The sequence below is a fragment of the Haliaeetus leucocephalus genome, unplaced genomic scaffold (genome assembly GCF_000737465.1).
Source record: "Haliaeetus leucocephalus isolate CR32 unplaced genomic scaffold, Haliaeetus_leucocephalus-4.0 Scaffold1, whole genome shotgun sequence".
NCBI classification, from domain to species: Eukaryota; Metazoa; Chordata; class Aves; order Accipitriformes; family Accipitridae; genus Haliaeetus; species Haliaeetus leucocephalus.
The window spans coordinates 11,127,658-11,140,676 of NW_010972437.1; the positions used below are offsets into that span (position 1 = coordinate 11,127,658).

General features: G+C 37.5%; 1 protein-coding gene across 1 annotated transcript in view; it reads left to right on the top strand.

Annotated features, from left to right (window-relative positions):
* The window catches only part of OLA1 (Obg-like ATPase 1), a 103,627-nt gene that overhangs the window by 35,798 nt on the left and 54,810 nt on the right, over window positions 1-13,019 (top strand). The gene's annotated exons all lie outside the window — the stretch shown is intronic.

The following is a 13,019-nucleotide window of genomic DNA, read 5'->3' on the forward strand; positions in this document are numbered from 1 at the left end:
TTAAGTAACTGCTTAGGGACACTGAAGATGCATTTTTTTCATTTAAAGAGAATAAAACCAGTAAGTGTTCCTGCCTCTACAAATGTTATAAAATGTAACATACCTGTTAATTTCCCTTATTTTACTATTTGTAGTGGGGCTTTGGTACACAGCAGTTGTTTTAAGTATCAAAGTCTCACTGTCAAGTCACTAAATGGTAGTATTTTTTTCTTTTTTTTTTTTTTTTTTTTTTTTTTTTTACTAAACTTACTGCTGATCCTGTTAAATGCTGTTGGTGGCATTTTTGTATGGACAGTTCCAAGTCTTCTGGATTCTTTAGTCGCCAGATAACTTGTGTTTTTGTAGTTAGTGATTATTTACTACTGCATTTTGATGCTTTGTACTTTGATGAAAATGTTGTAACAAGAATAAAGTACTTCTACAGTTAACCTTACAGAGTTGTCTGGTGTGGGGAAGAGTATCTTTGGGGGCGGGGGGAATGGGAATTTGATGAACTGTTGTTATTAGTATAGTAGGCAGTGTATAACCGAGATTTTAAAATGTTTGAATTTAACTTGTATTGAAGGTTGATAAAAAATACAAATGAATCAACCTGGGCTTTAGGTGAAAAGATTTTAAAATTTAAAGATTTTGTGCCTCTGAAGGGATTGTTTCAGTGGTTTACTGAAACATTGAAGAGAAGGAAAATGTTTCTTTAACTCTAAACAGACGGAATTGAGTTGGGAATTGGGAACAGAGGGGAGAAAAAAAACTTTAAACCCCCCTTTGATTATGATTATCATGAAACTGAGCTTTGCTTCAAGATTTTAACCAATGCTATGTTTTCATAATTTAATTGGTATTTATTTTCTCAGATGTAACTGATTTGGATTTCTTAGAAGATGTCTGTAACAAACTGGATCCATCAATAAGTAACTCATTTACGGCATTATTGTACTCAGTCGTGAGAAGTTTAATTGCAGTTTGCTTCCATCATTTTTCTTGACAGCTGTTGAAAATAATGTGGCAGAATTGGATTTATACTGACTTTTAGGAAGCAGATACTTGTTCTAAAGCAGTCAGGGAGTGCAAAGATCCATGCCAATATTCAGAATTCATATTTCCCTTGAATGGAAGGTTGTGATAAAATGGTACATGGTGTGTTTTCATTGCCTGTTGAAAGACTTTCATGCAGTTAAAATAAGCATTTTGATGGTGGTTGAATTAAGAGTTTTTGTCAGTCTCTTCTCATCATGGATGATTAGACTAAAACGTCTGCTTGTCTTGACTTGAGATCACCACAGCTTCAGATAACATGCTTTGTGATTGAAGGTCGAAATATTTTGAATTCTAATAGGCTGCCAGATGAATTGCTTGAAATAGACTGTAAAATTTCAAGGCTTCCTTTTCCATCTGCTGTGAAAAGAACCATTGGGAATGGTTGAGCTTGATGATCATAGAATTACGGGATGGTGATTCTAAAACCCTCAAAGGGAAGTTGCTATGGAGATCTAGTTCCAAACTGTGAAATGATTCACCTCTGAAAGGCTTCAGGGTCTGAGAAGCTGAACACATCATTGTTCAGGTGGTCATTGGTTAGGAAATTGCTGGTGCCTGTGTAATCAGCACTCCTGTGGTAGTTAACGATCTAAAAAGGTTTGTTCTGAATGATGTGGGACAACAGCAATGTGCATAAGATGGCTTCTCTCAATCATAGTTTGCTCAGCCTGGTGCTTGTAAAAATACAGTGAGCTAAATGGCAGAGAAATGAACTGCTTCATTGAGGAAGTCTTTTAAAAACAAAATTCTTTTCTGTGATGGATTTGACATCTAAAGTAAAAGGAGAAGAACTGTTTCAGCTTAAAAAGCTGTGGTTAGATGTTGCAAAAGTGTCCCATTTATATATTTATTTTGCAAGGGGCAGAATGGCAGGGCTGTGTATTTGTATTTGCTTGCGGGCTAAAGGAGTAGTACTGTTGGAAATGAAGATTTCTACCCAGTCACACCTCGGGAACATAATGAAGTAGCCTTGATATGTTCATATTGCTGTCCCCCTCCCCCTACCCCCCCCCAGTTTTAGGGTGTACCGGACACTCTGCTTTGACAATAATGGAAAAAAACCCCACCCTGGATATCCAGGATTCAAGTTAATCAAAGCATATGTTTTCTTTCTTCATTTCTAACTTACTCGCATGTTTTCAGGATAGGGAAAGGGAATAAATAGAAAATGTTTGCATACATGCATAAAGCAATGCGTTTTGTCAACTGGTGCTAAAATTTGCCAGCAGATTCTTAAATTACTTGGAAACTTCAACATACACGCAAGTATTTAACGTACTTTTTCAAGGAAGGCAGAAGGCATTTGCTCAGTGTACAAGTAGTTAATGACTATAGCTGTCTGTACCTAATTCAACATAAAACATTTTCTTGACCATATGAGATTCAGATAAAGAAGTTTGTGTTATTATTTCTTGCATATCTGCTCAGTATCACCCTTGTCGCAATCCCTTAACACAATCTGTTAATGGGATTTAGTAAAGAAGATGCCAATGGCTACTAGATGGTGCCAGATAGTTACAGAACACAACTGACATGTTGCCTGATGTAGCTGCCATTGAAGTAAAATGTTACTGGAAAAAAAAAGCAAATCCCTGAGTGTTACAGATTACTTCACTAAAATAATGTACAAAATAATGAGTTCTTTACTTCCCATGTAACTGGTCAGCCAATCTATAGCAAGTAATACGTTTAGTTTTCTGTTGGGATGCTGTTTTGAGTTTTAGGAAGAGGAAGGGACTAACATCCAAAGTAAAATATTAATGTTGAGTTTTATCTGGTTAACTGTTACATTAAGATTTGAACATTGAACAGGAAATATTGCAAACCCGCTTTATCAGGTCTAGCATCTCAAATAAGATGCAAATTATATATTACCTTTTGTTTTCAGTATTTCAGGAGCTGTTCTGAAAAGATCATTTGATATATCTTGTGATTCCAAGCCTGTACCATTATGTGAGGTCCTAAGAACTATGGCATTGCCTTTAATTTGTTGAAAAGTAATCACTGCATGTGAAAAATCATGTATGAAGAACAAACTGTGTCTTAACCAGCTAATGAATAAATTTTTTTAAAATTATTGTTAGCAGGCAGCACTCTTACAAAGTTTTAATTTATTTGCAAAGGATAAATCTGGATGAACTGTATTGCTACTTTTGCATTAAGTTTATATACTACATTATGAATGTGGGCCAGAATGTCCAGAGGGAAGGTTGTATGATGAGGCACATTTTTATAAAGTAAATTTACTGAGAGGCTCTTTGCCTTTGTTTTTAAAGATATTTTATTCATTTAGCAACATAGCACTTCATTGCAAACTTATGTAGGGCATATGCATACATAATGGCACTGATCAAACAATTTTTGCTTATTTAAGTCTTTATCAACTCTCATTTTTGTTATACATTGGCTGGCCTTTCCTCAAGCATGTTTACTCCTCCTCACCTCCATTGTGCAATGGAATAGGTCCTCAAAGGAGAAAACACTCAGATATGGAGAATAAGGCTCTTTGTTAACAGTGGTGATCTGAGTTTACAACTCCTTATAAATACCCTTCTAAAAACTCAGTTACTCTTTTTGTAAACAGTGACTGATCTGTAAACATAACTTATTTTTTTCCACTCTGCCAAATTCCATAATCCGTTTTTATAGCATTTTTGTGAGGCACTGCGAGAAGTTTGACAGTTTTGTAGTGCTCTTGTTTTATCATAACAACAATGTAATTTTAAGTTTCAGAATATTTGGGAACTGCTTAGATAACTAACTCCTTGTAGCTGAAAACTTGTCATTACTGAGTTTTGTCTAGGTATTTATGTAGCTTAAGACATTGCTTTAAATATTTTTGAAGAGAAATTGCCTTACTGAAACAACTTTACACCCTTCTTTGTGGGTTCCAGGAGGGTTGTGTTTTTGCATTCTGTGCTGAATGGAACTGTCTATTCATTATTTTACAAAGACTAATAACCCTCCAGGGTGTTGAAGAATGCAGAACAGAGAGTTGAGCTAGCTCTGCACAGGAGCCAAGGTGGGCTCAGCAGAGTCTAATGGCTTGGACTTTGTTGCAGCATTAGATATCCAAAGTGGTTCGGTAGGACTACAGTCACAGTAACTGCTATGCAGTGCTATGCCAGGCCTAATAAAAACTTCAGGGCTCAAGTGGATTTTTTTTTTTAATATATTTCTGCAGCTTTGGCATAGTCAATCTGTGACCCAGATAAATTGTCTGTGAATAATTAAAATGTTCCCTGTATATCTGGTCATTCAAGGCCAGATAGAGCTGCCCTGTGGGTTTCTGCTGATGGCTGCTAGTTGCTATTCGTGATCTGTGTAAGTATATTGTCTTAGAAAAACACAGTGTTAGCAATTATATTTTGTCATGGTGACTGTCAGAGATTGTAGTTAAGACTGACACCGTAGAGGTTGGCACTGAGTATTACTAAAGAGAAGACCTTGATGACTGACCGTCAGAAAGAAGGGGTAAAATGCACTGTGGAGATGGTGGTGGTGGAAGTCATCTAAATACATAGTTAAACATATAGGCATGTTCCCACTTTCCGAACGGTTTCTGTTTAGGAACCATGTTTTTGTACAGTGTAGATGCCATCAGATTGCAAATACATGAGTTCCAGTCTACTTTTGAGTAGAAACATTGTCTTCTGTGGCAAGTGTCTTCTGTGAACAGTCTGGATATGTGGTACACAGAGGCATGTTAAAATTTATCCACCGATGTTTGTGGCCAGACCTTCCTGCGTGTACTAACCTTTATGCAGGCGACGCTGCCATGGGAGCGCTCACCAGGGAGGGTGATACTGTGGAGACTCTCCCTTCTTCCCGTTTGCTTCTCTGTTCCCACCTTGAACTCACAAAGGAAGGTTTTCAGTCATTAGAACAGAAAGTAACATAACGCAGAGCCTGGCTGAGCTCAGGTTGACAAGAGCACTTGTCTCTGAAGCAAACGTTTGCATTCTTCAGCCTTTTTGGCTTTTGGACATTTTGCAGTGGTCCAGGCTGGGTTCCAAATGCCCCTCCTTCTTCCAGTTAACACAGTTGTACTTTGGAAAAATCTGAACGCAGAGGCTTGTTTTTCCTAGGGAATTCTTATTTTAAACAATTTATGTGGTATGTCAGCCATCTCAAAGTTTTGCATCGAGTGCTGCCCTTCCTAGTGTCTTCTGATAGTGAGGCCCTGCAAATTACCATGTGCTGTGATCCTGGGTAAAGTGTGCTGCAAGAAGAGTAACCAAGGAGTTTGTCCCAAGCACTGTTTGGTGGGCCATGCAGTGATAGTATTTCAGATATATGATCAAGGGCAGTCAGAGTGAGCCCTCTGCAAACAGAGGCATGAAGGGCTCAAAGATTTATTCCTTCAGCTGTCAAATAATGTCCTTTACCCAGTGTGACCAACTTGATAGCAAATCTCAGCAGGTAGAAGGTTTTGCCTGCAGAGTGTTGACTACATCCCAGTGGTGCTAGGATGAAAGAGCAATGGCAAGTAAACACATTTTACATCTGAAATAAATCACTAATATTTGTCACACAGACTCAAGGGTAAGGGCTCTGGAACAGGATTTTACAGATAAGCTCACTGGAGCGACTGTCTTGGTAACAACTTTCCTCTGTTAAAACTGCTTCCACCAGGAACAGAATTGTGGTTTCTTCTGCCAATTTACGTGTCCTGAAGTGAATTGCTTTGCCTCAGTGTTTCCCGGGGAGGTTATAATTCTCATCTCTGACCTTGTGCAGTACTCACTTGATGAGTACTTTTATGCAAATGTAAATTCTTTGTATGCTCAAGAAGTTGATACTACAGTCATTTAAAATCCTGTATTGCTGCTACATGCTCTCATTGTGTGTCTGCCGGTGCAGAAATAGACTTGCCCTTTTTTGTCAAATACTCCCAATAGATTTGATATTGAAAGGACTGCCATTCAGCTGCTATTTCAGACTTTTGGGGAGGGGTGCTTGATTTGCACTCTCTTGACTGGTGTGATATTAGGGCTCAGCAGGGTAAATGTAGCTGCTTATCTTTTATATAGGTAAGTAATGAATTTGAGTCCTAATACCGCACCAGTCAAGAGAGCCCAAAGCAGCTGCTTTTACCATCCTGTCTCTGTATAGCCATATGGTACACATAAACTGTAACATTGTGTTTGAAGTAATTAATGCTGCAACTAATATTCTGAACTGTTTTTCTGTTGCTAAGATCAGCTAAACTTGAGAATAAAAACAAGTGGTTTTAATGGGAATTAAAACCTTTTCTCGTATTTCTACGATGCAGGTAAAACAAAGTAATTATTGCCACAGTGACTGCTTGCATTTTAAATAAACTTATACATATTATTTAAAAAAAAATCTAGTTAACTTTAAAATATGTAAGTTTTCTTGTCATTTAGGGTTCTGTGAAGCTGATCATCAAGAGGGTTGCAAATCATTGGCGGTTTCTATTTTCAGAGTTCCACATCCCAGAGTAATTTGCTTTAATTTCACCCAATTTAACCTATACTTCACACCATCACCATTCAGCTTTAATAGCTATGTTCTATGCATAAGAAAAGCAGATAAATGTCCACAATTAGACTGTGAGTGATTACAACTAGTTAGGGCTTTATGAAGACAAAACTTAAAGGGCTGTAGCACAAAACAAAGCCACAAAAGATGTCTGAAAAAATTCTTTCTTCAGAAGTCAAGGTTTACTACAGCATTTTATTTAATGTTTTTTGTACTTGATTTTGCTTATGTTGAAGATGTAGGCAGGTGCACCTTCTTCAACTGAAAATTACTCTGCTTAAAGAATATTAGGTTTGTGTTACAGGTGATTAATTTCACTTGAAATTAGCTTGCAAGGGAAAACATGCTAAACCTACTTTATTTGTTGGTTCTTTGTTAACACGTGCTACGTTTAAGAAGCTGTAAAATGTTGACTCTGACAGTATTCTTTTGCCCTTCTAAACATGAGTATGCATAGTAAAACGTACCATCATCAAAGTTTAATATGTTCTATAATGTTAAATGTACTTGTACCTCAGTCAGAAATAGCGGTATCTTTTACCATTTAAATCTTTATAATACTCATGATAGCATGTCAAGCCAGTCTAAGTACAGATATCATTTATATTTTAATGTTTTTTGACACTTGTAGTCTTGTTTCTTTTGATAGCTCAAAGAAATACCCTGCTTCCAGCTCTCACCCCAGCCCACCCCACCCCCAAGTTACCCTATTTATTTCTTTTTGTTCTCTCCCCCATCCAGATAGATATTATTGCTCATTTATTTCAGGGCTTATAAGAGGGTATGTATGTGTATTGTGATGTGCCATATCAGTCTGTGATGAGCAGCTCTTTTTGATAACAGTCGTTGAATGTATGCTGGAGAGGAAGTGCAAGTATCAATTATTCTGTATGTCTGTTTTTTGGTGGTGTTATTAAACATTCTCTTATAGCTTATTGACAAAAAAGCCTGGTCGTTACCCTAAATACCGATGGGAGTTTCAACTTGTGATGCAGTTCGGATTCTGATCAAATTGTAAATATCCCTCTTAATTACAGCATAACATATACCAACACAGTTGCTTACCTTTTGTAAATGAATACAAGATGCCAAAATGCTCTTATGTGGAGCTTAATATTAGCCAAATATTTTGTTCCATTTTACTGTAAGGGTAAGGATAATTAAAGAAATGAAGCAACTGATACATCAAATATAAATTAATCTTGAAGATATTCCTTAATTTCCATAATTGCAATTAGGAGCAGAATAAGATAAGTCTAGTAGTATTATTTTGATTTGGTTTTCAGCGTCTCAGTGGCAGCTTGGAGCAGCTAGAAACAATAAAGTTTAGGTTATAGGCAGCTTCAGTTTTGTGTCGAACTAGTTTTATATGCTATATCATAAAACTTTCAGTCCAATCAGCAACTACATTTAAATACTGCAAATTGTGGCAGCAAAACAATAATTCTGCTGATTAGCCCCTTTCCATTTCTTGTAAGTGAACTGTTTATGCTGTTGAGTACCTTTTGAAAAAAGAAAAAGCCAAAACAGCCTTGATTAGTCAAGGAGTAATTGGATGACTTGATTTTAGCAAGAGAATGAATTGGTTGATGATAGCCTGTAACTAAGTGTAGTGGTTCTGTTCAGATGAATACATAACATACAGTCATCAGATCTTGACAGGTATAACATAAGCAATGCAAAAATCTCTGGAGGCTGAGAGGTAAATTTTGTCAAAGAATTTTGAAGCTGATTCTTGAAAGAAATGGAAAGAAACGTGCATGCCATTAGATGATACTGTTTAAAATGTGGCATTTGTTACCGCTGTGCTGTATACATATTTATCTGCTATTACTTTTGCATGTGAAGAAAAGATGTGGTCTGTGTGTCCTGGCTGCCAGCAAGACCTGACAAATAGACAGTTCCTGTTCTTCCTCAGGGAAAAGCCAGAGTCAGGTTTCACATCTTCTCCAGCCAGTTATTCTGTTTTCTCGATCTTTTTTATCTAGTATCACTTGAAAGCAAAGTGCAGAACCAGCTATCACTGCGTTACTTCTTTAATGCCTCTTTTCAAATATTTTTTGGGCCCACCACACTTGGATCCAAACAGCCCAGATAAAGTGCTCAGCCGAAGATAAATCCTTCCCTGAAACTGAAGAATCCTTTAGGTTTGGGTCCACTGGCAACAGAAGAGGGAGCTGGATGTGGCAATGATCATTTCCAAGCTCCTCATTTCTAGTAACTTCAGGTTAAGTCATTACTTTTGGTGCTGTTAGATGGCAAAATGAATTCTGCTGCTGTGTTATGCATTACTATTATGACATGGGAAGAACAATAGATTTTCATTATATGCATTGGAGAAGGTCCTTGTCCATAGCTCATACTGTCTTGAGAATGCAGTGGTGTGGCTAGTTTTGGAGAAGTTCATATTAATTATCTTTTTTTCTGGAGATGAAAACTTCGGAAGCTAGACCACAGAGCCCAGCAGCCAGTAGCCTGGGAGGTGTGAGTATGCTGCAGAGCGTGGTGTATAGACAAGTTTCTGACCTTGGAAAGGACCCACATAGTTACAGAAGTTGAACCCTCATTATGTCACTAAGAAGACAGACACATTGTGTTTGAGGTTCACCACATTTAAACACAGTTCATAATAAGAATGGGTTTTACCTCTGACAGGTGACTCTGTTTATTCTCTCTGTTCTTCTGCAACTATCCCATTCTAGTCCTTTTCTTCCTCACCTGGATGCCCTGTTAGTATGAGTTTAGGGAACCTTTCTTCCCTCACTTTTCTACCAAGCTCTCTCAAGCTAGTAATTAGTTTGAGATCAAAATAAGACTACTGGATCTCCTTTTCTCTCTCTCCCCATTATTTTTACTCACTGATTCTGTTGTAGTTGGTGATCAGTATGAGCCAAGCGAATATCAGCATTTCTTTGTCAATGTTTATTTTTCATTTGCCTTCATCAGAGAGCTACATGTCCATAAACTAACTGGTGTTCTTTTTCTGCGTGATACCCAAGATAATCTTACCTGTTCATTCAGAAAACTGGAATTCTCATCTCTCTGCTGTCATTTTGCATCTGAAGACCTACCTCTCATCCTCCCTGCTTCTTCCAATTCAGCATATTTTAGTTGGTCCTTTTTATTTTCAACAGGCTGCTTTGCTACATAGTGCTTGATATCAACTCCTGATACTACTGCTTACTCAAGGTTCATGGCCTGTGTCCACCTTGTGCATTTTGATCATCGTACAGGTGTTGCACTATCTTTAATTGGACAGTGATGTCCTTCTCAGTTTCCTATTCGTTGTATTTTAAAATAGAGTTTTTGAGCTTTCTGTTTTGCTGCTGTGTATGCTGGAGGGAAGGAGGGGTTATCATATCATCTTCCCTAACAAAAGGCCTTGCTTGACAGAGGACTTTCACTCACTAATAAAGCAAAGGCAGAGAGACATTAACGATCTATATCAGGTAATATTTTGGATATTAATATTATACTCCTTATTTTCATCTTTGTGATTTGCAAATAATATACACATTTTCTGATACGTCCTATTTCTTGAATCAGTTTTACAACTCCATTTTTTCCTACTACTTTACATTTCTGTATAGACTGCTGTACTTTTTCCAAGAGATGTCATCTCTTGCACAGAGCCTAATTCTTAAGGTTTCCACCAGTTCTTGCCTGCCAAGTCTTCATTCAGCTCTGCAGACAGGATTGAGTTCCCTGCAATGGTCAATATGATTTGTGCTAGACCATCATTACAAAGCAGGCTTGAGGCTGGCATAACAGATCGCCCAAGATACATCCCACGTGGAACTTGAGACAAAGTTATAACTAAAGCTTTTTCATCATAGCAGTGTCTCTCCCTTTTCGTTTCCTTCTTCCTTGAGTATCCCATCATCTCACTTCTGGCTAGGCTGTCAGTCAGAGGCTGATCTGTTGTAGGTTGATGACTGAAGGCGGTATTGACAAACCCCGAACAAGAGATTCACAAATAAAGCTCAATGCCTGTTGGTTGTTAAGAAGAGCCTCTCAGTTTATGCCCAAATCTGGACATCAATGCCAGTTTGGCCTTTTGTGTGTACAAAATCTTATACCTACCACTTCCTTACAGACTCTGACTGTCTCAATGGGAAGATATTTAAATTTCTCTCCTCTAAGTGTTCCTGATAACTTAAGAAAAAACCAAAAAAACTGCCATGATTAATTTAATGGATCACCTGTCTATTTAAAAGGGAACTGTATGACCTTTGCCAGCACACCTGTTGACAGGTTTTCTTCTCTCCAAGTTAGGAAAATGCACTTTTCCTCTAAATATAGAATTGAAAATTTAAGCTCAAAATCCAGTGTTTTAATGGAATATGCAACTAGTGTTCATTTCTTCCATGAGATGAGTCAAGCAACCCAGTGAGGAGGAGAGAAAGCTAAATCATTGCCTTGAATGGGAAATCATCAGCTCAGTAGAGGGGCTCCTTACTTGACCATGCAACCGTCTATTGCCAGATGGGTCTCTTGTCATCGATGTTGCCTAAATGAGCTGCAGGATGGCTGCTGACAGGGGCATGAGGACGGCTGACGGGAGGAGGAGATGGGAAGAAAGCTCTGGCAGAACGTTGGAAGTGTCTGTGGGTTAAAGCGTTTAGTGGACTGAGAAGAGAGCGATGGTGAAATTTATATATTCAGTTTTATAGGGGTGGAATTACACTGAATTAATTGGTTTTGGATGAATAAAGAACTGGATTTTTTTGTTTTTTTGTGAAAAGGAATGGGAAGATATGAAGAAATTAAGATAATTGCTGGAGAAGTATTTTACTGTTGTTGAAGAAAATGGAAAAAAATAACTAATGTATAAGCTGTGCTTTGTTATTACTGGCTAATTCACCTTACACTGGCTTTTTCAGAAAAACTTCATTCTTCCTTAAGACCAAAACAAGCTGTTTACTTTACTTTTTATGTTCTAAATGCAAGATCTTTATAGTCGTGGAGCTTTTCTCCTGGCTTTAACAGTGTGGGGGTTTGTTGTTGTTTTTTAAACCCATGGTCACCAAATGCAGAAGGAAGATGTAAATAACTTGAGAGTTTATTATTTAGATGGTAATGGAGACTTTTTTCTTGATACAAAGAAGAAAGGTAAACTTCTTACTTTTTTAGCTGCATAACTACTACTCACCTGTTGAGAAGGCGGGGCAGGTAGACTTTTCTTCGATCTGTATGGTGACGTCTTCCTACTTTTTTTCCCACTTTTTATTCAGTATTTTCCTTGTTAAATCACAACAGAGCTGTTTAAATTGTTTTCTACTATTTGTTCAGCCGAACAGCCCATGACCCATTGAGTCAGGTGCTGACTTTAATTGCCTGTCATTAGTATGGGTTAGTGTAGTGAGTTTCCATTTGACAGAGCAGCCTGTTCTCCCATCACGGCCACCATCAGAGTTGGATCTATTGCTGAGGTGATTCTCCTTGTACCAAGCAAGCTCACTGGTCATCTTTGGAGAGAGACAGCTGATGGGAAAGGAGGGAAATTCTGATAACCACTGTTTTAAAGACTTTTCATAAGTTTGTGTGAAACTTATTCTGACATTTGACTGTCAACAACATTTTAAACCTGTGTACCGTGTGTTTTGATGTAAAATCTTTATTGCTGAAACCACTGATTTCAGAAAGTTAAAAGAAAAGATGAAGTTTAAGATGTGCATGACAACAAAGAACCCCAGCTTTCTGTATATCAGTTAAGGAATTGTTTGTAGTTTACCCTGTTTGCTATCTTATATTTAGTACAAGAAGTGCCTTGGGGTTTTTCTACTGTGTTAAAAAAAAATTATTTTCATTTTGGTAATATTAAAATTATTTTCATGGTTGATTTCTCAGGCCTATCTTTAATGTTACAAGATAGGCATGCAAACGGTCTGAAAAATTGATCCAGGAATAAGTAATAAGCTGTTTTTAGTTGTTAATATTTTTATTTTTTAAATATGTATTGATTTTTGGTGGGTGGGGTGTTGGTGATGCTGCATATCTGATAATTTAAATCCTGGTTGAATTATGTTGCCAGATTGTCTTCAGAAGGGCATGAAGTCAGCACACATGCTTCAGTAATATCTGGTTGTTTTACCCTTATGTTTCCAGTTGGCAATTTGAAATTATGGCTTCAACTGCACTTTAAATATGTGATAATAGCATGTGTTTCTAATAAGGGCCAGCACCATTTTGTTCAGATAGTGTGAATGGTTGTCACTCATATATGACAAATGCACCTTCATCTGCTTCTTTGATGGCCCCCTAAAAACCATACCCTCAAATCAGGCCGATGAAATTAGCTGCTGTGTAAATTGTGTGTCTGAGTGGTTCATTATCTAATCACCGTCAGAACCACAGTGATAAAGTAGATTGAAACAGGGACGAGGTCTGCCAGATGATTTCAGGCCTTTTTTTCTAAGCTCTGTTTCCCTTGGAAACACTAAGAGTCGTTCAGAACTTCAGAATTCTTTGTCTAG